The sequence below is a fragment of the Saimiri boliviensis genome, chromosome 1 (genome assembly GCF_048565385.1).
Source record: "Saimiri boliviensis isolate mSaiBol1 chromosome 1, mSaiBol1.pri, whole genome shotgun sequence".
Lineage (NCBI taxonomy): Eukaryota > Metazoa > Chordata > Mammalia > Primates > Cebidae > Saimiri > Saimiri boliviensis.
Genome location: NC_133449.1, coordinates 71,896,612 through 71,924,498, shown reverse-complemented (window position 1 = coordinate 71,924,498; position 27,887 = coordinate 71,896,612).

Below are 27,887 nucleotides of genomic sequence, written 5' to 3'. Positions count from 1 at the left end.
TTTTTTTTTTGAGATGGAGTCTTGCTCTGTGGCTAGGCTGGAGTGCAGCGGTGCAATCTCAGCTCACTGCAACCTCTGTCTCCCGGGTTCAAGTGATTCTCCTGCCTTAGCTTCCTGAGTAGCTGGGATTACAGGTGCACACCACCATGCCTGGCTAATTTATTGTATTTTAGTAGAGACGGGCTTTCACCGTGTTGGCCAGGATGGTCTCTGTCTCCTGACTTCCTGGTTCACCTACCTCGGCCCCCCAAATTGTTGGCATTGCAGGCATGATCCACCATACCCAGCCAGTAAAACCTTTTAAGTCATACCTTTGTTGCCACGACGAAGCTCTGGCAGGGTGTGCATAAAAATGAGACTTTTGGTTTTCACCAGAGACAAGGATGCAGCCTGTCTGGAGGGCTTGCATGTGTGGTTGTGGGAATATACAGCCTCAGAGCCAAGAGCTGGCAGGCCTGTCCTCAGTCAGCCTTCTCTCTAATGTCAGATTCCTACAAAGTGGATTCTAACCAGATACTTGTGTCTCATTCTCATCCTCTAAGCAGATACCAGCTCTGCTCACTTGGAAAAATATATCCCAGCACTAGCAAAATCTGTTCTAAAAACTTACAGTCTTGCACAGCCCTACAGGGCTGCTTCTGTCTGTGTGTTATCAGAATACTAGCTTGCCTACCCTTGAGTGCATTTTTTTCTTTTGGCATGTAATGAAGAAAGAAAATCTCTCAAAACAACTGACAACTCTAAAAATTATGTATTCATGAAAACTGATGAAAATAAAGTCAGCACAGTTCTTACCAATTTTCCCGTTCTATCACCTTTCTCCACTTCAGGTCTTAGATCATCATCTATCTTTAGTGAAATACTCATTCTCATTTCAGTTTTATCTTAGTGCAGGCAATAACCAATGCATTATTTTTTCTCCACTTCCCCAAATGTGCATTTATGTTTTTGTTTTGGTGAAAGAAACAAAAAAGGCCAAAGTTGTCATAGGTTTTGATAGAAGTCTGCACGTTATTTTGCTCTTTTCTGTCTCTTTCCTTACAGATGGGGAGGTAGAAATCCAGTAAAAGTAAAAGAGCAGACTAGGAGAAAGGGCAGCAGTAGCAATAGAAAGATGAATTTGATTCAGGTAGTGCTGGGAGTTAATCAACTTAGAGTTTCAGTCTATTAGTGGTTTTGGTTTTTGCTTTAGAGGAGAAAAATAAAAATCTTAAGCTCTCATAGAACATCTGGAAAATGAAACTTCTGCCTGTCACAATAAAACTAGCTGGAGAAGTAAGAAAGTCTCCACACTCTGGAAAATACTTAGCCAAGTGAGACCTTTAGTCATTCCCGGCCTCTAAAATGAAAAGGATCTGCTCATGTGAATGTTGCCCTGAAGCTTGGAATATAAGGTTGGCGGAACATCAGTCCCTTAAATCCAGGAACCTGAATTCAAGTTCCATGCATGATTCTTTGATATCCACTGACATTTTAATATACTGATCCTGAAAACCGATGCCCTGGGAGATGAACTAGATATTGAATTTGCAGCATGCCTCCTGTAGAGGAAAAGAGTATTTTTATGATGTGCCTAAGACATTGCCAGAAACTCAAGTCTGCAATGGAGGCAGTGAGATTGGAGAGGTGCTTTTCCAGGCAGAAGTGGAGATATTCTATCTTGGTGTAGCATTTATATGCATCATACCCTCCACCCCAACACATGCCCACCTCTCCATGGGCTGGAAGTGGCAGCCCAAGCAATCATCATTTATAAATGAGAAAAGAGAGGCCCAGGAAGGGCAAGAGAACAGAGGGAGAGCAGAGCCAGGACTTGAACCTTAGTCTTCTGAGGCCAATCCTTCCTCTCTTTCTGCTACGTAAACTGCCTCTGATGAGGGAGAAATTAACCATTGGTGTAAACTCTTGGAACTTAACCTGAAAAGAAACCAGATAGGCTCACAGGCATATACCAGTTGAAGTTCACAAATAGTTTGTTAGGTTAACCTTGACCCCGCAGTTTATAAGTTTGTGAAGCTCAGAATGGTAGGTGAGAACCTGGGACATTTAGATCAAAGCATTGCAATTCCTTGGCTCTGCCACAGAATGTCACCTTTACATCATGTACTCCTCAGCATATCAGCATTTCCTAGGAGCAGAAAAAGAGTTTTCTTAAAGGAGCTAGTTTCAAAGCAGATTGATCCCTACTAGTTCTTGAATAAAGCAGTTCTCAAGCTATAGAAATCACTGGCATTGTAAAAATCCCCTTTCTTCTCTTCTGCCATTTTCCCCACTGGTTTATTATTTGCGGTGTTTAAAGGATTTGCATGCCAACTTTTCTCTATTTCTTTTTTAATACTAGGTTTTATAAATTACACCTTTCTTCTTTAAAAAGATCTGAACCTTTGTATTTAAATTGTATTTAACCTACAGCCTAAATGATTTGAGTTTAGAAACTCTTAAGTGCCTAATACTAAGGATCCTATTTCATAGAAGGCTCTTTCAGAAAAGAAAGTATAAACATCAGCTATATGAAGGGTTTAGGTGAAGTGAATTTCCACAGAGTGAAAATGGAAGACTTACATTGTGGGGAAGAGATGGTTTGTGAGGAGAAGCCAGCTGGAACTGTACAGTAAGATAGCATGAAAAGGATAGGACAGGAGGGCGCCCCTGATGGGAAGGATAGGGCAGACATACAGGTTCACCCCGGGGACAGAGGGAACCGTCAATCACCCAGACATTCAAACCCCAAGGGTTTTTGAGGTTAGACATAAACAAATATACTCCTGTAATCACATCTTTCTGGCAACAGGGGGACTCAGAGTCATCAAGTCATGAGGTTTTGTTGACTTCAGAGGCACTGGGAAGGGCTGCTGGAGGCATCTTGGGTCTTTGGCTTCCAGGATAAGGTAGGCTAGTCTTTGATCCTTTTCTTCTGTTGGTTGGGAGGACACAGAACCCGAGGCAATGTTTGGAAGTGCAGATATAGCGCAGGAGTCATTTCCTGACAAACACTCAAGTCTGTCATTTCTCCATTCTTCATAATTGAAGCATACCTCACCCAACAGCGCCTCAGATGAAGAAGATCCTGCGGCATCCCTGGTATCCACGGACTTTCATTGCTCCTGGAATTCTTGCTCCTTTTTGAGTGTGCTTTGTTCATTTCATAATTGGACTCTTAATTCAGCAATAGCTCTGGCCAATTGCTATTAATGATCACTTTGCTCTCCTCTTCCCATAGCAATTATTAATTAAACTGCCCAGAGAGTCATAATGAGAAATTAAAGACTGTAATAATATTTTAGGAAGAGTGTCCCATGATCTTGGAGGTCTGTATTTTGTTCCAAAGGCAGAGCAGAGTTTGTTTAATTCAGAAACGTTTGCTGAGTCCCCTTTAGGCAGAAGGCCCCATTCAGGTTCCAGGCATACACCAAGGATGGCTTCTGCTCTAGGGAGGAACTGAAGGTCATGGTGTGGAGTGTTTTTTGATCCAACTCTTAAATCTTATTGATTCTCCTTTCTCAACTTGTGCCATTTCATTGAGGATCAGTTCCAACTTTCCCTTCTGCTTTCATTACCCACTGTTCCCTCCCACAACCTTAAGGAGCACTCAGGTTAATTGCTCCTTTTCTGGATTCCTATGGTAACTTTGTATAAATCTCTATTATAGAACGAATATTTGTATCATCATTAAAACACACACACACACACACACACACACACACACACACGCACACACGCACACACCCTCAGTTACTTCTCCCACTCTCAGTAAATTTTGCCAGGATGAAAATACGTCCTCTTCACCTGTGTACCGGTTGTCACCTAGCCTAGGGCTTAGATCTTGGTGTTTAGTAAATATTGAAGTTTTGCAATTTCAAGTTAAGATCAGCCTCGGAGTGTGGGCTCAGTTCTAAGAAAAACTTTAGAGTGGGAGCGGGGAGAACAAAGAACAAGGTGGGGCAAGGCCATGGAGCCGGCCTTTTATGGAGGTCAAGATTCTGCTCAATCCAGTCCCTTAGGTAATGCTGGCCCACCGCACTGCACTCTGCAAGGAACACAACCATTTATGCTTAGTCCACCTGGTGTTTCCAGCTTCATCCCAGACTCTGCCCCTTTCTGTGCTCCTTGATCTCATCTTCTTTAAACACCTCTAATCCCTTAGCTTCAGGCTCTAGCTTTAAGCCTTTCTTTTGCTCTCAATTGCTTGGGCATGGTTTTCTGGCTCTGACCCATAGCACTCTCCCTTGGACCTGATGTGGCAGTTTACCCTTTGCTCTGGCATCCCAGGACCAAGGTCTTGCCTGTTACAAAGCCCCTACTAACCCATACCCCAGAGTGGCTGGCTGACCCTGTGATAGGATTTCAGGGAAAAGCCACAATGATTCATCTCCAAATTTCCTCCCTTAACATATAGCTTTCACAATGGTTCCCAGAAATATTTTCTTTTATTTAAAATACAAAGACCCATGGATGGAGTAATTTAAGTTTCTTGCATGCATGGTAAGTGCAAAATAATTTGCAAGAAACTTTTTTGGGAGGGAGAAGATAGATCTTGCGGTTGGCAGGATTCAGTTTTGGAGAAAGGCTTTACTGCAGTGCAGAAAAAAGCTGGAAAGATGAGTGCCACCCATACTATAGAAGGGGTGGGAGGTATTTGTTGTTTTTGCCACCCAGTATCTATTCACCTTTTTTATTTTTTTTTTTGAGATGGAGTCTTGTTCTGTCACCAGGTTGGAGTGCAGTGATACAATCTTGGCTCACTGCAACCTCCGCCTCAGCCTCCTGCCTCAGCCTCCCGAGTGCTGGGATTACAGGCACATGCCACCACACCCAGCTAATTTTTGTATTTTTAGTAGAGATGGGATTTTACCATGTTGCATGTTGGCCAGGATGGTCTTGATCTCTGGACCTTGTGATCTACCCACTTTGGCCTCCCAAACTGCTGGGATTACATGTATGAGCCACTGTGCCCTGCCCCATTCACCTTTCTTCTGGTAAAGGTAATCTGATTTTTCTCTTTGGAACTACTGTTCCAGTAACTTCAGCCTGTAATGTTTGAGTGGTGTTGATTCAACCACTGACTTTAGGAGGGCAAATATGAGTTGGGTTGGCCAGTAGTACATTCTATCCCTGGCCACTGAGATGGTTCAGGGTGAGTCAAACCCAATACTTCCATTTGAATTTACAAGGACAATAACTGTCCCTTTTCTCTGTGCTTGTGGTTATGAGAGTTTCAGCCTGGAGATGGCCACCCTGCTGGAAGAGGGTCCTGGGAAAGAAGTCCACGTAGGTGAAAACACATACCAGGGATATGTGCATGGATGGACTCAACAGCCCTCGGGGAATAGAGCCAGGAGTGTTTTCTACATTTCTACTAACATTGTTTTTTTTTTTTTTTTTTCTATACTCCAGTTTTTTCAATTATTTTTTCTGTCATTTTGCAACCAAAGCTGCCCTAACATAGCACTTAGGGGAAGCATCTCTGGATTTGATTGAGGTCAGAAGGTGTGAGCTTAAACCCCACCTGTGTCACTCATCAGCCACGTACTTAGCTTCCCAGAGCCTTGGTTTTCTTACCTGTAGAACTCAGTGAATAATATCTGTACTGCAGTGTTTTAGTCAACATTCTTGGTAGTAAGCAGCTGAAAATGACTCTGTTTAACTTAAGCAGAAAAGTGATTCATTGGAGGGATATCAGTTATGTCACAGAACTAAGAAGGCTGGAACCAGGCTTGCAAACAGGGCAGAGACTAAGAGGAGCTGAGCAGCCAGAACCTCAGCTAAGATACAGCTAGGACACTGCTACCTCTCCATGCACCTCTGGAAGACATGAGTGGCTCACAGGTCATTCCTCTTGGTGCTACTTGCTCCATATTCAAAGCTTGCCTGGGGCTGCATATCCTGTTGGGCAGATGGTAGAGAGTTAGTTTGTATTTTTTTTTTTAAGCAGAGTCTCACTCTGTTGCCCAGGCAAGTGCAGTGGTGCAATCATGGCTCACTGTAGCCTCTGCTTCCTAGGCTTAAGCGATCTCCCACCTTAGCCACCCAAGTAGTTGGAACTACAGGTGCATGCCACCATGCCCGGATAATTTTTGTAGAGATGAGGATTCACTATGTTGCCCGGGCTGGTCTTGAACTCCTGGGCTCAAGGCGCCCTGCCAGCCTCGGAATCCTAAAGTGTTGGGATTACAGGACAGAAGTGAGCCACTGTGCCCAGCCAAGAGTTTCTTTACAAGGCTTGGATATTGAGCAGCCTGGAATAATGACAAAAGAGCTGCTGAGAGAATTATATGAAGTAATGGCTGTAAAGGGCTGTGGTAATGCTCTATCAAGGCTAGTATATCTTTCCCTTCCTCACATTTCTGATCAAGGCTGACCCTACTGATCTTTGTCTTCAGAGAACCAGCTCTGCCCAACCCCCATATCTAACAGGCTACATGAGGCTGGACAGAAATTTTTCTCCTCTGTACACCAAGACATTTAATAACTTTTCCTCTTATTGGATATCTCTTCATTCTGTCAAGTTTTCCCAACTTTCTTTTGCTGTTTGTAGTCACAAGTACTCCTTTAGACTATTAGATTCTTGAGGGCATAGTCAGCATCTATTGTATCATCTCCTAAAAGTGCTTGGGGTTATATTCTAGCACATGCTAGCTGCTTTTTGGATCAATGTTTATTTACTGATCGGTCCAAAATTAGGACTGGCTGACTGTTTCAGGAAGATCGTGGATGGGTTGTATTTCTTATGCCAATACCTGTGCCTGGCATATATAAGTATTCAATACATATCTGTTGAATGAATGTTTGGGTGGTATATAGTAGGTAGCCTCCAGTACCGTGCTACAAAAATATTGAATATAGCTGCAGCAACGCTGCTCTAAGACTGCCACTCATTCTTGTAAGTGGGTCCTTGTGCTATGACACTTGGTAACTATCTTACTCATTGCCATCAGATCAATGTAAATGATGGTAGTGATAGCTTACTGAGCTCTGCCTAATCTCACGTAAAAGGCAGAGGTGTGCACTGGGGAATTGAATGCCTCATTACATGGTGGACAGGTGAGCGATTCCAACAACCATAGGTATCTAGGAAGACTTATGTACTGGGTGCTGATATACAAAGATGACAGAAATGTATACTGTGCCTTTGAGGAACTCGGAGGTTAGTGGGTTCACAAAGTCTGGTTTCTTAGATGCTCTGAAATGAGTCCTTAGCAAAGATTATATCCTTGGGAAGCATAAATAAAAGGTGGAGAGATTGCCATATGTTGGAGTAGGTTTTAAGTTCCAGAGAATTCTCCTGGAGAAAGGATTTCTAAACATTTCTTTTCTGTAATTCAGGCTTACTCAGTATAGTCTTCCTTATTTCCTGACATCTCCAATATCTCTCAAGATAGCTTATTATCAAAGTTCTAGGACTTAATCTTGCCCAAGTCTTTTTGCTACCACAGATTGGTAATCCTGTGTATGCAAGTGTTTGTGTCCATGTGTGTGTGTATGCATGTGCATGCAGGTGTGTGCATACATTTGTGTATACATGCATACATGTGTGTGCATGTGTGTATACCCACATGTATGTGTATATGCAGGTGTGTGTGTGTGCTTGCCCATGTTCATGTGTGGGGATGATGCGTGCAATGACAGAAGTGTGGAGACCAGAACTAGATAAAAGAGAGAGTAGGAATGATGTGTAACTTAGCTCTTCCTTTCTTAACTCATCATCAGTGACCCTGTTAATGTTTTGACTGTTTAGTGAATTGGTATTAGTTAATTACTAGGGCCATTAAATGTTCAAGGACCTCCAGGTCTTTTTATTCCATGAGTTCCTAGACATAGATGTGGCATAGCCAGGCAGACAGGGGTGAAAGAAGATGTGTTCCTGACTGGCTTCCCCTCTGCAGTCTCTGGCCTGCCTTTAATGATGAACATTTAGAGCCTCCTTTGAGGGCTGCCCATTCATTAAAGGAGTTAATACGGTTTCCTCTGCGGTGACTTTGGGAGAAAATTAATTCTCCCCCAGTGCCTAGTTCAGTGCCCCAGGCTTAGGAGATGCTCAGTAACACATTGCTCATCACTGCTGCTCATGTGCCCTGTGCAAGAGCTTCAGAACTTGGCCTTCTGCTCGGAGAATTTTCCACTCTCAGCGCTTCCCCCAAATGCACTCAGTTGTTCCACAATCCCACAAAAGTCATATGGTCCATGCACTAGGCATGTAATTTGCTGCTCTCATGATTAGACATGCACACAAACCTCAGTGCTATTCTAATGAACTCTGCATTTGGCCTTGGGATTGTTTCTCCCTAAGCAAATCTCCTAGGCACATGTGAATGGAATTAGTCTTCAGATCACTCTGACCTGCTGCACACAGTTGTTGAATACCTTTAGTCCATAGTACTTCCTTGGCTGTGGGCAGCACAGGTTTCTGTGATCAGAGGCACATGCCTTGGTTCTGGGTGCCTTCCCTGGGTCAACAATGCCCAGGTCAGAGGGACCTCACACTTAGTCTCGATGTGCTTTGGGTATAGAAGTTTTGGGAAGATTTCTTGGTAATTTCTTTCTCTGATTTGATTATTTTGTTGTCTTGGCAACTAGAATAATAGTTTTAAGTGTCTGTGTTTGTATATTCTTTGGAGAATATTTTATCACATATCTTCTCCAAAAATGCCTGTCTCATGATGCGTTGATTATTCCTCAGTGTCTTCCCCCCCGCCCACCATGTATGCTTATTTTCTAGAGTTGGGAGAAAGAAATATTTGTATGATATAAACAGCCTCTAGGTTGAGGATCAGGAGTACTCAGTTAGCACTTTACCTCTCTGGCCTTCAGTTTTCCAGATTAAATGGACCAGATGATTTCTTTAAGCTCTGAACTACTATGACCCTAAGCCAGAATTAGGTAAGAATGTGCCAGTACTTACTGGGATCCTTGCAAGAATCTTCCGCATTATGCATGGGAATTTTCTGATTCTTCACTCTTCATTGACTGGAATATTTTTTATTTGCTGAAATATGTAACTTCATTCACCTCAGTCCTCAGTATTTTGGGGAAGGAGTAAATACTGCCATGTATACACATGATATTGGCAGAAGGCTGGCAATTCCTCAAGCCAGTGTTTTACTGTGGTTGGAATAAATGTCATGGAAGTTTCTCCCTCTTTTCTTTAACAGATCTCTTGTGTTTTCCCCCTCCCTTCTACAGTTCATACCCTTTATCCCCTCTTTGTCATTTATCAACTTGAGGGCTTCAGGGAAAAACTTCAGACATCCACGAGGAAGTGAATCCTCATAGAAGGCTGCCCTGGAGGCTCCTGGGAGGTTGGAGTGTCCAAATGGATTGGCCTGGAATCCCTGACACCTGACATGCAGATACTTCCTTCAATGTTGACTTTGGAGCCATTTAATTCTGCTTGTGTGTGATGGCTAGGTAGGGATCTTTGGTGCCTGTGGTAGGATGGCTTCTCTTTGGCCACACCAGGTACACATTTCAAAGTCAGAACTGGAATATCAGCTTCACTCAGGGTAAATTTTTCTTGCATCATTGGTCAGTAAAAGCAATATACATTGTGATAAAGGAAGACAGCATTTTTCCTTTATTGTAGCATTTAGGTAGAAAAGTGAATTACCAAATGATAATAGTGTATGATATGACTTTAAATGATAAATGCATGTTTATTATTTAAAATGTAACTGTTTCACTGGTAATGACATACTAGTTGTTAACATGTGGAAACATTTCTCTGTTAGGTGGTCAAGAGCTGATACCTCACGTTTCCTGTGTGGGCATGCTACCACAGCCTCTCTGGTCATTACTCCTGGGTCTCCAGGATGTCCTGATGATCCTAGCATAAAAAGTGGCCTCCTGCAAGGCTGCTATAGCTCTAAGACTGCTATTTCTTCCTGCATATGGGTGCTCTGACTCTGCTGCTTAACTACAGTGCGAATTACCACCAGATCAATGCAAATGAAAGTAATAGTGATAGGCTCCCACTCTGTGTGTAGGACGGTTCTATAAACTCTGAAGAGAGGTGGCCTTGTTTCCATCCTTTGGGCCAGTCACACATAAGCACTCGATAAACACTTTCTCAGTAGTCAGTGATCTCATGTGATCCCATCAGTAATATTTTAAGGCAGGTGTTTTAAATCCAATTTTGTAATTGCTAAGAAGATGTCCTAAAAAATTCACATAACATGCCCTGAGTCCAGATGAGAGATGAAGGAGTGGATATTTCAACCCTGGAATGTCATGGCAGGTTAAAAGATTTCACTCTTCTAGGGTGCTTGAGATGTTCGGAAACCTCACGGGTACCTGCTAACTTGGATGGTCTGTGATTCCCGATATGGAAGGTAACTTGGTTTTAGATTCCCCAAGAAGATGGGTGGGAGGAAGGGGACCATGTATGTGAAATGGGGCAGTATGGATGGGCTGTGGATCCAGGAGAAGGGACTCTAAGATCATCTTGAGAGATTAAAACATACCTGCCCCCCACCAGACCCCATAAACCAAAAAGTCCTTCCCTATAGGAAGAGGAGAAAAAAAGAAAATTATATTAGAGGAAACTATACATCAGCTATCATGCCACCATACCTGCTCTCTCATTAGCCTTCTGTGAATATAGAGAAGAGAGCATCAATTTTCCAGAGGTACTAGTGGTTTCTAATTAAGGCAGAGACATAGAACTAAGTGTTTAGAGGCCTTATTTGCTGTGTTAAATAAGGCCAGAGCAATTGGAGGAAGCTGCTCAGAACAGGGAGACTGGGTGTTCAAAAGCCAAGCCTCTCAAGCTTCTGGGTTTGTGTAGAGCCTCTTGGTAGCTTACCCTGGCTTCCTTGTATCATCAGGATTGCATAGTGACAGAGAGCACAAGCCTTGAGCTATGTTTTAGTAATTACAGTGAATAAAATTCATTAAGAGATAATAAATTAATGTCCAACAGTCTCATTTTAAAACTTTTGTGTTGATAGGCATAGATATCAGAAAAAACTGTTAACCCATAATAATAACATCACTTATTTAACTTCTATACTGTCCTGGGCTTTAGATATTTTGGTCTCATTAATCTTCACAACGCCTTTATGAGATAGTTATTTTGACTGTGGTAGTTTGGATCTCAATTTTTCACTCCCTCTGTGGCCTTACAAAGGCTTTGTGGGTGCAGAGTGCACTTCCCCCTAACTTGACTTGAGATTTGGTTATGTGACTGCTTTGTCCAATGGGATCTTAAGAGATGTGACTTGCCCAAGGCCTTTAGATGTGTTTGCACAGTCTGGCTTGCCCCTCTGTGCTCCCGTGGCTTGCCATGAGGAGAGCCTTGTGTTGCTGCTGGTCCAAGAAGATCAACCCCCAGCCTGGAGCTCAGCTCTGCTGGCCCCAGCCAATCCCAGTGGACCTTTAATTACTGGCAGACCTGTGAGGGAGAGAATAACTGCTTTTTAAGGGACTGAGATTTTTGAGATTATTTTTTATGAAGCAAAAATGGATGAACACACAATCCTAATCCCCAAGTGCAGAAGCTGAGGTTCAAAGAGGTTATGTAGTTTGGCCAGAATCACTGAAATATCATAGCACAGGCTGAATTCAAACCATGGGTTTTCTCGTTTCAAAGCTGCGTTGTTGTTTGGAGAAAAGTGCCCTGTATTGGAACAAGCATCAGGTTAAATATTATGAATATATTTAAAGTACCTCCCCAAGCCTTACACCTAATGGAGAGGAAGGACAGGGCATTAGAGAATGGTTGTCAGAGAAGCACCTCTCCTTACAGGATGAGGCCCTTTAACATAGGAGTGAGAAGGCTTGCAGGACATATGCCAGGATGTGGTGGCACCCAGCAACCCCGAACACCACCCAAGGTCACCTGCTTCCCAGCCCCAGTAATGATGATTCCCCTCCTTGGCCATAACAGGCTGAGCTTCAGCAAATCCCTTTCCTGAATGTTTAATATACCAGAGGCTTATTTAGATTTTACATGGGGAGCCTCATTTTTCTTTTATTAATTGTGATGAGAGTTATTTTTGTTGCCTTAAGTATAAAACATCCCTCTAAGGGAGTTCTGGGCCCATTGTAGACACGAAGAACCCAATCATATTCTGTCCTTGTAACAAGCCTAGGAGGGAGGTAAGACAGGAGGCACTTAATCGGAATCGTAATGGGAGAGGAAACTTCTGATGGCTTTACAATGGAAAACTCAAAGAGAAACAAATTAAGAAGCTAAAACTTGGCTGCTGTTGTCAAATCAGCCCCACAGGGAAGAGCCCAGGACAAACAGAAGAGAAAAGAGGAAGAGGAAAACGAACTAAGATGAGACAGAATAGTGGAGGGAAGGAGAGCCAGAAGGACAAAGGCAGGTTCTGAAATCCGGAGACAAGCTCTGCTGGGTGGACAGCTGCTTTCGTGGCTTGCTAGCAAGCTGCTCCATTCAGCTGATGCCACACATGTATATCTTCAGAGTTGAGAACACATCCCTGGGACTGACCCCAATTCAAAGGGATGATGATGAAAGCCGAAGAAACTTCCCTGTTGAGGAGCAGCCAGCTTTGCATTTGTGTCCTCATGCCAATGGCAAATTTACTTTGGAAACTTCTTCCCCAACTACTTTCCTAATCAAACACTTTTACCTAAAGCATTCTACACTAACTGCTTTCAGCCTGAACACAATAAATCTGTATTTCCTGATTTACTCTTGGCTAACATTCCCTCTATAACTATCCTCTCCCAGCGATATACTAGTCAAAAATCTTCAAGAATAAAAATAGAATAAAGGGTTTTGTTGTCTTTATGCTAGGTGAAGTTTCCTAAGACCTTCTTCTTCCAAATTTCTGCCAATAGTTCTGGGGCCATTTTGTAGCCTCTTTCCTCTTTAGCAGAAAGCATTCGTGAACTATTGATTCATGAAATCAATCCAACAATGGGCTTGTTCACAAGTTTGGAACAAAGCAAGGGTAGCTGGGAAGAAATTTTTGGTACATAAGAATGCTGAGCTTGCTACCCAGGGTTCTAGCATGGCAATGTGGGAAGTATCCCCTAAGTGTGGAATACCTTTCCACTGTTAACCTGCACAGCAGATTGAAGTGGAGCCTACATGAGTGTACAATTATTCTCAAATAGTGGCTTGTAAGTTTTCTAGAAACTATCAGCCTGTTCAAACTACCTACCTCTTGCTATACCCTTACTTCCTGAAGCAGCTTTGGTCGTTAATCCACAGTGACAGCTATCTTCTGAGTTTTTTTTTTTTTTTTTTTTTTTTTTTTTCCCCAGATTTTCTCAGCACCCTCTGATTTGTGTAGGTTGGGGCTATGAAGTAACATGCCATAATTTAAATTTGGCCTGAGAAGCAACTTGAAGAGTTGATACTTGGTTTAGAGGCTCTGGGTGTCAGTGGATGTCTCTGTAAGAGAGCTGACTGAGGGGTCATCCTTGGAGAGCAGAGATGTCTACCTTGGTGATGGAGCTTTTGATGTTAAGACACCTCCAGACATTAGGCCGGTCTAAGCAAGTTTGAAAATAAGTCTTTGGCTCTCTCACAGCCACTTTGCGCGCTCCTTTGTGATTCGTTGGTCCCATTTTCCTCTTGCTTTGAGCATTCAGGTTGCCTCCTGGGTACACTGTATCTCCATTTGGCCTATTTCCCTGTTAAGACCTCACATCCAGAATGGCTTGACTTCTCATTCCTCCATACTTCCATTGAATCCCTGTCAATTATTTTAGTGAATTGTCTTGCAATCAAACCACACTTTGATCCCACTTCCAAGGAGGAAGAATTTGACTGTGCATGGATGGTCAGGCTTGGAGGTATTCATTGGAGCTCATTTTCTGAGAGGTAGAGTCTTATCTAGAATGGGGTAAATAAGCCCATTTTGTGGCAACCGCTCTCTTAGTCTTTCCAGATGAAACTCCTTCCAAGGACGGAGTAGTAAGGCAGGGGCTGTGTGGAGACTTGGCCATGCTTGGCTGTGCATGGAGAGTCCTGGCCTGGTAGAATTGGTCTATTTCTCTCTCTCCCTCTGTATTGCCTACTCTTTCTTTAGAAGCTTTGCCCTTTAGGAGGCCAGAGGTAAGAAATACCCTTTTTCCATGATGAAAGAGGTAGACCTCTTCCCACCTCCTTTAAAAAGCTAAGTGAAAGCTAGACTGATGTTCAAGGTAAAACAAGCCACTTCAACCTTCCCAGTCTAGCAAAGTGGAGTTCTGACAGGCAGCAGAGCTAACTAGGGCTAGAAATCTACCTTATGGTTTGGGGCCAAAGCATTAGCTGCTAAAAAAGGATGAACATTCTCACTGTGGTCTTCTGTGTGTATAGGTTTCTGGACCACTTGCAAGACGGTGCAGGTCTCTCTGAAGAAAGGTCTTAATTACTGAAGCTTAGATGGTTATAAGACCTGTTCATCAGTAGCTCCATCTCCTGATCTTCCCACATTTATCTGAAGGAGGTGTAAGAAATCCAGAAAACTTTTATAACTACTTCAGGCTGAGATGTGAATGATTGAAAGTCTACCTCTACAGGTAGTACAGGTTGGATATCCCTAGTTCAAAAATCTGAAATCTGAAAATTTTTAGATACTGACATGATGCCAATAGTATAAAATTTCACACCTGACCTTATGTGATGGGTCACAGTCCAAACTTTGTTTCTTGCACAATATTACTAAAAACAGTACATAAAATTACCTTCAGGCTATGTGTATAAGATATACAAAACCTAAATAAATTTCATGTTTAGATGTAGGTTCTATCCCCAGGATATCTCATTGTATGCAGAAATTCCTAAATCCCCAAAAATCCAAAATTCAATACACTTCCCAAGCAGAAGGAATAAGGAATACTGGATAAGGAATACTTAGCCAGTATTTACATTTTAGGTGATCAAGAATTAACTCTGATATGTTCCTCACAAAGATATTGTGAACTCTGCTGACATACTCCTGATCAACTGAATGATGAGCTTCCTGCTGTCTTGGATAGCATTTAAAAATAGGTACCCATGCAAAAACAAATATACCCACACAGCAAAGCATTCAAGAGTTCATTTCTTTAGGTTTGCTCACACCTGGCATAGCATCATGGGCAAAATTATTTAAGCATCTTAAGGGAATTAGTCATTCCCCAACAACAGCACAGAGGATGATATGGCTGAACACATGTCATATAATCAGATTTTTAAAATTTCAACTCATCAATTGATGATGATAATATACTTGGGCATTGCCCATGTTGTTAACCTCAGCAATCAAAATAAAGTAATTATACTAATTAGAAGCCTCTTAAAACACAGCTCAGTGTCCTTGTGCATGAGAGGCAAGCTGTGCCACAGTCACTTCACAGAGCTCTGAGACTCCATAAAGGTCTTAGGAGTTCCTTATGGGGCCAGTAGCCACACTGCCAGGGAAAAGGAGAATTAGAGGTGAGTCTAGAGGGAGATGGATAAACCTTTCACTCAGAAATGGCCTTAGATGCTGGAAAGAGTTGCAAGTAGCCGGGTGGGCCTGATGGTCTGGAACCAGAGATTTAAGAAGCACCCATGCCCAGTGAACTGTGACTGTCCCAAGTGTTCTGGCTGACAGAGTCAGTCATCTAATTGAGCTACATTGCTGACAGTTTTAAAAGGAGACCCACTAGATGCACAGTTATTTGGATACCTCTCTGTTGGGAATTGAAGTGACCGTATGCAGACCTGCAAGGTAGCCACATTTTATTACCGCGTATCTAGAGCTGACAGCCAGGCTAAGTGAGTAAAATGTGGTAAATCTGAAAGTGGTCGTGGTAAAGAGAAGCCTAGTTATTGAATCAGAAATGGATATACTATCAGATGTGAGAGCTCAGATCTGGGAACAATGAATGAAAAAGTGGTGAAGGGTAGAGGGCATTGTACTGCTTGAAAAAAGGAAGGAAAGGTACGAAAATATAACTAAACTGATTGTTTCTGAAAATCATGGCACCTAATAATTGTTTGCAAGAATTTTACTCATTGTGGCCTTGAGTATTTTTTATACTCTGACCTACTTAAAGACATCACGCTCCCCAAATTTTCTGCTCTACAGTAATCAAGCTATTATAATAGTATGCATTACCTCCATAGAAAAATGACACGGCAGGTATAAAATAATATGCATAAAGCATTTACTATTAGGTTATTATAGCAGTAAAAGTGACTTATATTAACCCACTTTATAGGAGTAAATGGGTGAATAGGGTACAATATAGTAAAACAAAGGAATGGAAGATTGGGAAAGCCACCAAAAGCCTTGGAAGGCTTGTGTGGTATAACAATAACCAGAGATCTTACAGACTAAACAGTAAAATTGGTCAGCTAATTCATATCTCATATTGAGTGGCTTAAGTTTAGAAGTTGATGGGAATAATTAACAAACGCACACAACACTTAAGTCAGTATTCAAAACATTACAGAAATAGAAGGAAATTAAGGATTAGAAAAATTAAGTAATTCCAGGAAAACCAAATAAAATGTTCTTAGGCTTGACGATAACATCAATTAGCTCTCACCGAGAGTGTAATTCAAATATGATGTGTGATTGAATTGTCAGCAAATGTTTGTCAAGTTCCTAATATCTAATGGCTACAGGATTGTGGTTGTGAGAGAATCAACTGGGCAGATGAGCCATAGAATTGTCAACCTGTTGTCATCTTAACAGGAGGTTACTGAAGCAATCTAAATCACATTTCACTAGAAAGCTGCAGGTTCTGACTTGCAAATAATATAGTCCAAGAGCTCCACAATAGCACATGACAGTAATGCAAGATGTTTCCTGTAGACGCCATGTCAGTTAGACATAAAGGTTGATTCATGACATCTGGAAACAGCTGCCTTTTACTGAAAGACAATGAAATTTCAAATTGCATTAAATATAGCCTGCTAATATGCTTACCTGCCACCCACAAATCATTGGCAGACATTTGGGGCTGAGATTTCCTCACATTGTCAGAAAAATTAGGTCATGAGTAATAAATAGAAAAGATTTGAAATTCGGACAAGGAGGTAACAACCAGATCTCCGAGTGGGTCGAAAACAGCAAAGCCAGTCAAAACCATTTGGGACTGTGACTGTGGTTATTCAAAAGTGACGGAGTCTGGGAGTGCATGTGGATGAACTGAACTATAATACTATTCTCGAATGATTGTCTCCACTCAACAACATCCATGTATATCACCCAGAAACCTGCTATTAAATTAGTGTAACCGTTTATCTCATCTAAATCTATATCATCGCTAATTATATACATGATGCTTCTTTCAGAGCTTAAATTCAGGAGTCAGAAATAACAGAATGCAAATACAGGCTCTTTCAATGTGATGCTCCTAAAATACTTTTTTTTTTCCCCATAAAGTCTACTGTTCATCATCTTTTGCAAGGGAGTTCCCAATGTTACCAACATCTTTGGATTGTTATAAGGTTTGAATCAGATTAAAATCAGACAATGTATGTAAAAGGGCTTTTTGTTGGCAGCTAAAATTCAAAGTCTGGCTGGGTAGAGAAATTTGTAGTGTGGTAGATGATGCAAATCCCAAGGTTTGCTTTTAGCAAACCTATCATTTGATGTGTTGTCTAATAACGGTTTTTTGCCACCTAGAGAAGATTATGTGGGGGATTCTTATACCTACCATTCTTGAGGTATCTCTATCCTAATGTAAGTGTGCTGGCAATTATCTGAAACCTAATCAACAGGCTTTTTGTTTTTCTTAGACTACTGCCATAGCAGAGAATGCTAGATGCTCATCAAACCCATTTCCTCCTCCTACTGAGCATACAGTCAAATACGTTTCCCTTTCGTGGCCATGTAACTGTGTTCTAGCCAGAGAAATGTGAGAAGTAGTAGTATGCACCACTTCCAGGCCTGGCCCATAAAATCCTCCTACATGCATCTTCTCACCTCCCTTCTCCTTTTGCCTTGCTAGAATGACATTGACTTTCACAAAGATTTGAAAGCACAACCTGAATATAACAGACCCTGAACACAGGAGTCTGGGCCCTTGATTCACTCCTTTGAGGCCAGCCACCCAACCAGGAATGCTAAACTGAACTATTATATGAGTTTAAGTTTCTAAGCCATTGAAATTTTGGGATTTGTCTGCCAAATCAGCTAAGGTTGCCTGAAGTCACATGGCTACCTAATGAGGATGTTTGGTTTGAAGAGCCTGATAAATAATGCTCCTCTCCCCCTTGCCTGAATTCAGAGCCAAGTGAAAGATCATCACTAGAGCAAGTCATATGGAAACCAAATGGCTGGCTTTAACCATTAAAAATGCAACCAAATGGGCTTGCTGATAGGTTCTACTCCCTCCTTCACAGTTTTGACTCTGGGAATGGCATTTTTAAAGCAGATGCTCTCGTCTAGGATTGTGACATTATTCTGGTCCAAAACAGAGAGGAAAAGGGATCAAATTCATAGGGTTCCTAAGAATTAATTCTCACCTAAGTACGATATGTAGACCAATAGCTTTCATCTTCCATAAGTGTGAACCATTTGTGAGTAAGGCTTATGAGACCAGGACTGTCACTCTGGTAGCCATCTCTCTATATGCTAATGCAGGATTGAAGTTCATGTCTACAAACCAGACTGCCCTTGTCTACATGCCACATATGGTCTAAGGGGCTCAATGTGCAATTCTTTTGGAAGTAACTTTGCCATCCTGGCCTTTCCATGATTACTTTTAAATTATTCAGAATTCCCTCACCCCCATTTGGATTTCTTCATTTGAAAATGTCATTCCCTTCAATAAGTAGGCCGTTGTTGGGGGAGGAGGATGTTTGTAGAGCAGTGAGGAAGAGCATTTACCCCACTTTGCCAGACCAGCTGGATTAATCTGTAGAAATTAGGACGTGGCACATCCAGGTCAGGCGCTTCACAGCTTGCCTTATTTCCACAACCTGGGTATTGATAGATTTTGTCATTTTCCTGGGGAGAATTTTCCATCATGGTTATGATTGATTTGGGTCATCATGCCAATTGCTTGTGTGCAAACTGCCTATTAATAAAGCTCCAACGTCAGAATAGGTGATGAGATGTGTCACCCAGTCATGTAAAAGAATGCAAATTTGATATCACTCACACTTCTTAAAAGATCTGTCAGTTTTTAAATCCTCCAGTTCTTTGTTTTGTTGCCAAGTGGAGTGAACCATTATTACAGCTTTCAGCTGGGGGAGGTACCTTCTGATTAAAGGCTATTGTCCTAAACCAATGACTGCTTCAGGGAGACTTGCCTGGTCTATTATGATTCTGCTTGTAGACTGAATCTATAAAGGAGAAAACTAAATAGCACTGACTTTGGGTTTAAGATTAGACATCAGGATCAGTATAACTTCATAAGTTTGCCCATTTGGTGTGCATGGGCAACTTTGAGTTCTCTGCCAGCTCGAAAGCATAGTGTTGTAGCTATTAAATGGAATAAGAAACTTACAGATGATATACAGTTGCAGTACAGTATCAGTAAATACAAGCCAGTCCAAATGATGAAATCTGAATGATACTCTAGTCTGATGGCTAGATTGTGGTCAGGAAATTCAAATCTTTTGAGCTCAGAGGGAAAATGGGGAACTCATCAACATTTGAGATACCAGTGTTTGGAAGAGCTTGCCATCCAGAAATAAGAGGGAAATTGAATAAAACATTTATTTATTTTCATTATTAGTAACAGGCAAAATTTCAAACCTCTGTATGTGAAAGGCACCTTAAATTCTAGAAAAGTCTATATGCTAGTTATTATTCTATTACTTAAGTTTCATAATGATGTGGGGGGGAGGGCGGATATGTTTGACGTTATGCAAGGAACAAAATGTGGGAATGTGGGCTCTTTCTGTGTGTCAGTTTTCACTGGGTAGGATTTTTTTACTGATGCAGGATTTTTCTTGGTCACTTGTCCTCTGGAGACCTCAGCTGATGATACCCTGCCCAGGCCTCGCTCAGGCCTGAGTTTGTCACAGGAGATGCGCCATCCATTAGGCCTGATGGGCTGCACTTGGCCTGCATTTCAGCATGGATCCCATGGCTGCTGTGACTGTGTGCTCAGACTCCAGCAAGAGCGGGTGTGTGAGTGAGGGAGTGTGGAATCTGACCAGTTGTTCCTAGTGCTGGCACAGGAGTGGGCTCTGTGCAGTGCTTGTGGCCAGACCAAGCATGTTGCAAGCTACTTTTGCAGTGGACTCTGGTGTCCAGAAGAGGGGAATGTGGTGGTGCCCAGGCAGGGGTGCCTATGACCCTGAAGCCCCAGAAAGAGTGTTACAGCATGCTTTTAGTCCCATTGTCCACAACCCAATGGATGGTGGTATGTTAACAGCTCTGTCCTGTGACAGAGGGCCACAGTATTATAGCCTTCTCTATACCCACATTTTGGTGGGCCCCAAGCTCTTGTCCAATGTCCAAAAATAATGAGGAAACACTGACAATCAAAGGGTGAGGAGGGTAGAGAATAATTGTATTGAGCGATGAACAGTTCTAGAGGAGATGGGACGTAAGGGTGGTCCCCCACTTGATGTCAGGTGGTTTGTCTCCCAACGTGGCTGGGTCCAAGGCTTTAACAGACTTAGAATAGGGAGTGTGTGCTGATTGGTTTCTGAGTATGCAAAGAAGGTTAGAACAAAGACACCACTCAATGGTAGGCACAACAGTGTAAAAACCAATTGAGGAGGCCAGGTACAGTAGCTCATACCTGTAATCCTAGCACTTTGGGAGGCCAAGGTGGGTGACTCATGAATTCAAGAGATCAAGACCATCCTGGCCAACATGGTGAAACACTGTCTCTACTAAAAATATAAAAATTAGCTGGGCATGGTGGTGGGTGCCTGAATTCCTAGTTACTCAGGAGGCTGAGGCAGGAGAATTGCTTTAACCTAGGAGATGGAGATTGCAGTGAGCCAAGATCGTGCCACTGCACTCTAGCCTGGTGATAGAGTGAGACTGTCTCAAAAAAAAAAAAAAAAAATACAAAAGAAAATGAATTAGGGAAGGGTAGACATATAAAATAGGCGAAGGGTGGGGACCAATCAGAGGAAAGCGCACCAAACCAGAAAAGAGGTTCTCAATCTGGTCCATGGATTTGACTTGTAGCTTGGCTTTCAGGCTTTAAACTGCCTTAGGCTTGAAGCTCAGGTTTCACCAGGGACTTGCTCCTGTCTGCCTAGGATTTGTCTGCTTCCTGTTGCTATCAGTATAGGAGAGGCCACATTGGCCCAACACAGACCTTGATGTCCCCAAGCAATTTCAGAGAGTCCTGGCAAAAGGGTATGACTTTCTGTGAATGACCATGGCAAGGATCTTGTGTCCTATAGGCAGGAGAGTAAATGAAAGTCTGCAATTTGTTTTCTACACAGATTTTAAAATTGAATGCTTATAATATTCAAACATTTAGAAATTGACCCCCAAATCATTGCAAAACTATGATCTACACCTTGAAATACAAAAGCAGCACTGACAATTTCCCCACAATTTCATAGCTGAATCAGGTTTAGAGAAGGTGCTCAAATGTTTTCAATTAGCTAAATAAATGTTGGTTAAGATGAACTAAAAATGACAGGTCATAATGCAATTATGGGAACTAAGAACAGGATAGTGTGGAAAATACTGGGTTGACATACTTGGATACAGGAGTACAATAGCTTATGAGAACAATGCTTGAAATTGAGAAGTGCATCACTTTTTCTTATTGTTAAAGTGTACAGCTAAAGCTGTACAGGACAGATTTTTAAATGGGTTGGTAAGTGGATAATAGGACATTAAACCATAAAATAATATTTACAATAGCATGAGTCATGGGAAAACTATATGTTGAAACCATATTCACATATTTGGATCAACAGAACACAAGGTCTTTTATTTATTTTTTAAATGATTACAGCAGTAGATATTATTACTATTCACTAAGTGGAAGTGTCCCAAGAAGATAAGATAAGGAAGATGGATCAAACTGAGAACAATTTGAAGATCACATAAGTAAGGTAACTCATCAGTCTGGCCACCACGTTGACTTCCATGAGTCTTCTGGCCTTGGATGATTAGAAAGACATGACATTTTGTCTCTTAACCATGGAAAAGAGTCATTCTCCATACTTTAAAGGCATGCTTCATGTGTTAATTCAAAGGGCTATGATTCTAGACAGCTGAGACAATTGGGAGATAGGAAACTAAAAAACAATTCAATATACTACATGTATACTTTGTTATAAAGTGATTCATGAGACCATCTCAATCTGAAGTATAGAAATATGAAATAATAATAGAACCCAGAATTTATAGGATGTCTTCACTCCCAGGCATATGAAATGTCTTCATGTGTGCTCTATTTGATTTAGGTTAATATTCTCTCTATTAGATAATGTATGGACATGGAACAATTCCCATTTGAGAGAGAGAACTAAGACACAGAGAGATGAGGTGATTTACCCAGCACTTGGGTATCAGAAGTAGAACTAGAATTTTCCATTCACCAACCACTTTCCCATAAATGTGGATGGTCCAGATTCTAGCGGATTATCTGAGGGGCATAAGAAACACTATAAATGGCCCAGTTTTTGTGTACTTCTTCATGATATTATCATCTCTTTGCCAATGCATGTCTTTTAACTAGAAACTTTCTCATACTTTGGTGAGAAAAACAGGACATTAAAGAATTTCTATGGAAGTTAAGGAAATCATTGCTGTTTTGTGAAAGGGAGGAGAACTTGGCTAATTGCTGCTCTGCCACTTTGGAAATGTTAAAAAATCAGTAGCAAAGACTTACTTAAAGCTTAAAGGAAATAAAAGCAGGGCAATAAGCTACCTGCTATGGCTGGGGGTGCAAGGGCAGTAAATCCAGGAGGTAGTTTTCATGTATGGTGTATAATTTGGTCCCTGACAGAGTTTGGATGAGGAATAGGCCTATATAACTATTGATCCACAGAGCTATCAGGGGCATCATTTAACTTGATGGCTTGTGTTAGTCCTTCAGGATGTGGAGTCAGCTTTAACCTGCAAAGGAAAAAAAATATATAGGTAAATGAAAAGAATAGAAGGGAAAAACCATGGAGAGTTTTCCATACCCTCCCTTTTAATAAGATGTGTTTCCAAGTGACCCCCGTTTTCAGTTGCTGTGATATGTTTTGGCTTATTTCACTCATTTATTTATATAATTATATTGAGCAATGCCTATCACTCAATATACTATTAGACATTTACAAATGCATCATCGATACCTAGTCTTTGATAGTGATTGCAGCCTAGGAGACAAAGGGAGATAGGCCACCCCTGGCCATGATCAGTATCAATCCCAGGTCGGTGTGAGACTCCAAAGGGGGAAAATGGGATGCTGTCACTCAGTGGGAGGAGTTAGTTGCCTGTCAAATGTAAAGGTATCTCCTTTCATTGAGACTTTGCCATTTCTGGAATTACAGAAGCTGATGTGTTTCAGGCCAGTGATCCAACCCTGCAAATTCTTTAGGTCAGGGGTGTCTAATCTTTTGGCTTCCCTAAACCACATTGGAAGAAGAATTGTCTTGGGCCACACATAAAATACACTAAAACTAACAATAGCTGATGAGCTAAAAGAAAAACTCACAAAAAAATGTCATAATGTTTTATGAAAGTTTACAAATTTGTGTTGGGCTGCATTTAAAGCTGTCCTGGGTCACATGTGGCTCATGGGCTGTGGGTTGGACATGCTTGCTTTAGGTTGTCAGGCATATTCCTGAGCCAGGAATCTGCCTCTACATCCAGCCTGTCTCTGACCTTCTGCCTTCTCCTGAACCCTTTCTCTATCCCACTTTGTATTAGACTTCCCAACCTGTGTACTCTTTTCTTTGTTTCTAAACCCATGACTCAGTTTTCTGTGGATGTTCTTCCTTCATCAGTTTGGCCTAATTGTGTGGTGCTGCTGCTCCAGGTTTGGCCCTTTCCTCCCTTCTTTGACCAGAGTTCAGACTGTCTTTCCAGTTATACTGCTTTCAGCTGCCTTTGGTATATGCTCCATTGGGAGTATTAAGTTTCCCGGCCATGTTCTGGAAACATAAACTGCAGTGTATGCTTTCAAAGTGGCAGTGCCCCCTCTGACTTTACATCCCAGTAAGGGGATCAAACCACATGTAATTTAAAGGCTAAAAGGACAAAACACTAATGCGAATTCATTGCCAGTGTTCTGTTCATTTCTGTCATTAACTTGAATACTTTGTAGGTAATTAACCCACAGTCATTACTCACTGTTGGTAAGAAATAAGATGCCACATGTACATCTCCCCAAGACTTAAGGTCCTGCAAGGTCAGGACAGTCACTTGTAAAATTTTTTATTCCTTGAAGGTACACCTATAACTGATATCTAGGATTGTTTCATCCAGAGAATTTGTTAGTTGAAATGAAAAGGTTTATGTTTTGTATCTTTTAAACAGTGGAATCTCTGGTCCTTTAGGTATCTTGACCCAATGCTTTTTCAACTCTTCATCCATTTTTCTGGCCTTCAGCATCCTTCTTGCCCTGTCTTCAGCCTTTATAGTGTGGTGTGCTTCTGGTCTAGTCTTGGCTGCCTTTTCAGCCCACATAATTTCTCTGATAACACCCAGTTTTATAGATTGAGCCCATCCCTTTCTGCTTTTCTATAAAAATGTCTAATGGGCTTCTCTACTTGTCATTAAAAATTTTCAAACAAAAATACCCAAACCTGTATTCATCAACTTCTCCCTCCCAAACCTGGTTACTTACCTGTATCTTTACTGTCAAATTAAACCGTCTTTCCATTCCCACCTTCACCTGATATGATTTCCTGCTGGGTTCCTTGACTTCAATTCATTCCTCTTATGCTTACTTATGCTTAGAGCGATCATCCCAAAACAACAACAGATTAATTCATTTATTCAGTTCATACTGTTGAGCACCTGCTGTGTATAAGGCACAAAATACACAGTGGTGAATTAAGCAGACCCAAGCCCTATCTGCCCCTACAAAGTTCATGCCACTTTCCTCATTAAACCCTTTGACAGCTCCCTTAGCTATGGAGATAAAGTCCAACTTTTTACCTGACCACACAAGACCTTTCAAAACGTGAACTTTTTCACTTCATCTGTAGCCACTACCCATTCACCTTCTGCTCTCCAATTATATAAAACCACTTGAAGTTTTTCAAACATGTTGTAATATCCCCCCCTCTGTTGACCTTTTAACTCCTCAAGATCCTGTTCCATTATCTTCATAAACAGAATTGATTTGGCTCTCTTTTTGTATCATTACTGTACCTTGCAATAGTTCTACTTTTAGCATTGCAAACCAGAGTTTGTTTCTTTTTCTGCCTCTCCAACTAAATTGTGACCTACTGCATCTCTTTATCATATACTTGGCATTTAGCACAATGTCTGGGACACAGGAAATTTTATTTTAGAAAAAAATTTTACTTAAGCTATCTAACTTATGATTGTTCTTCAGAGAACTGCAAGCTTGATTCTAATGAATGAAAAAAGTTATATTTTTAAATCTCATAATAATAATAGACATTAAACATAATGTACTTAATTTTTCAACTGGATAATATTCATTAAGGGTCAGCAATCTGATGCTTATGAGACCTGACTTACAAGTGAATAATGGTTGCCTATTTTCATCTGAAAATGAAAATAGTTATTAGTTTATTAGTTATTAGTTTTAACACTAGGATTTTCAAGTGTTAAAGATGCCAAATGAGGGCCTTTAATTAAATAAGCTGTTGATTTGAGACTACATGTGTCAGGATTTTCTGATTTGTTCCTAGATGATGGATTTATACCATTTTATCAATAATTTAAGTTCCTACTCTATATCTTGCTGTCCAAGACAATAAAGAAGTAAAAAACAGTAGAAGGTATGGCTGCTGCTTGTAATGTATTTGGAGAAACACGGCAAACCTAGGTCACAAGTAGATAACATGAAGAGAATACTATGCTTGCTAAATACAAGTTCTAATGGGCCATACTATAGTAGTGGTTCAAGAGACATGGGGCTTGGTGGGGAAGGCTTCTTAAAAGTTTTTATTTTGTTCCTGCTCATGGAGCTAAATAGACTAGACATGCTGACAGTGGCATCTGTTTACCTCTCTATTTTCAGTATCAAGTATAGTGCTCAGTATATAATAGGAGCTCAGTGAATGTTGAATTAATGAGTGAATTAATTAATGTATTAGTGGTAAGTCAAGGACTAAGCCTTGGATATGAACAAAGTGTGAGCATTTAATGTGAACTAGAGATGGCAAGCACATTTCTACTCCCTTGCCAACTAAGATTTAATGGTAGTACTTGTCTGTAGTACTGTATTTTGGGAGTGTCAGAGTAATGTTGGGTTCAGTAGGTCAGAGTTCAGTGGTCAAATATGAAGACATGGGAGGAGAACATTGCAGCCCTTTTGCTGGGAATTTGCCACTTCTACTGTCTAGGCAATGGGATTTCTGATGACTTACAGGGCAATATGAAGAATATAACCTTCAGAGCTATCACAGGTAAATAGCTACGACATAGATGTATGGATTATGTTGGAGAAAGACTGGAGCCTGTGTGTGACTATGTGATTATAAGTGTATGTCCTTGTGGGTACAAGCAGAAAGGTATCTTCATCTTGATTCCTGTAACACATAATTTTCACATTTCTGTAGCCTGATCTTCTCTATTGCTGATGAGTTTTTAAAGAATGGGTACATTAATTCTGAATATTTTTTGAATAAAAACTTGGTTGCATTGTTCTGTTCTCATAGAAACTTAGCAGGTGACTTTAGGATCAATCAATCAGGTAGACTGGCCTGGAGTGGTTTCTCCCAAGAACCTTCTAAAGCTGGGAGCCCCCTTGATGCATGTATCCGCCAGAACTGGCAAAAAGTGAATGCTTGTTAGCAGATACAAACAAAAATCATGAGTGTGTTAATCAGAACTTATCCATGCATCACTGAGGCCAGAAGTTGTGCTGCAGCAGAAGGAGCCTAAATGATCTGATATATTAGGAAGTATGCACTTTACAGATTCTTACGGTATGCAGAAAGGCATAGCACATTTCATTTACGGGGTAGTCCTGCGAAAGTGTATGGGCTGTGTATAGTCATAAAATGTTGCTCAAATAGAAGAGAAATTAAACACAAAGACTTACTTTTCCCCCCTCTTTTTCCTTATGGCTTTGACTTTGGAAATAATTTCTTTCCTTTTTAAGTGGAATTGTTGCAATTACACAGCACCATGGAAATTACCTAGTTAATATCAGAGAAAATTAGGAGCCCATGTGGTTGAACACAGAGAAGACAGGAAGGCTGCTGCTCCTAAGGACTTGGGGAACTCTCATCTCTAAGATTTAGAGAACTTCATGCATTTAATATTTAGATGAGAAAATCCACTGAGGAGTGGCAACAGTTTCAGGTTGCAGGGCTGGGTTATATAGCTGGTGGAAGGTAAAACATTGTGAAGCTAAGAACAGTTGTCTGAGCATGATAAGGGAGTATACTGGTGACTTGAGGATGTGTGACTACAGAATATGCACATCTGATTTGAGAGGGTGGTGAGTTTATGCTTGTGCCATATTACTGTGCAGGCGCAGAAGGCTAGATAGCACTGAGGCTGCTCATTGCCGATAAATACAATCCTACACATCAGCATAATTCTAAGGTGACTATAATTGCAGCAGAAGTTAGGAGATCCAAATTCTAGCCCAGATGGTGCCCTGCTACTAATCTGTTTAGGAGAAGTCTCTTAACCTCTTAATGCCTCTGTTTCTTTATCTGTAAGATGGACAAAACACCTGCTCTATATGTTTTAACTGATTTTTGTAAGGATAAGATGAGCTTCACCTATGAAGCCTTAGTACAAGTTGAGACAAAGCTGGCCAACAGAACCTCCAAGTATATGAGTGGCAAATAATAAAATATCTCAGTGGCAATAGTGGAAGACCTCAGGAAATGGAGGCAGCTGAGGAATGCAGTGTGTGAGTATAAGGCA